The sequence below is a fragment of the Ailuropoda melanoleuca genome, unplaced genomic scaffold (assembly GCF_002007445.2).
Source record: "Ailuropoda melanoleuca isolate Jingjing unplaced genomic scaffold, ASM200744v2 unplaced-scaffold13960, whole genome shotgun sequence".
In the NCBI taxonomy this organism is placed as follows: domain Eukaryota; kingdom Metazoa; phylum Chordata; class Mammalia; order Carnivora; family Ursidae; genus Ailuropoda; species Ailuropoda melanoleuca.
In genome coordinates, this window is record NW_023182682.1 from 1 (window position 1) to 266 (window position 266).

A 266-nucleotide genomic window follows, 5' to 3' on the forward strand; every position below is an offset into this window, starting at 1 on the left:
AATCTTTCTATAATGTCACTTATATGTGATATAATTTTTACATGTTCTTTCAGTAAGGATATTCCTAAGGCAGAATTCTAAATGACTAAAGTGTGCGTGTGTGTGTGTGTGTGTGTGTTTAACACACTGTCATCCCAGAGCCAGTCCTTTCTTAATTTTAGCTATTATCTTTGAGATTATATGGATAAATAAATAGACAAATATGGGGGCACCTGGGTGGCACAGTGGTTAAGTGTCTGCCTTTGGCTCAGGGCGTGATCCCGGCG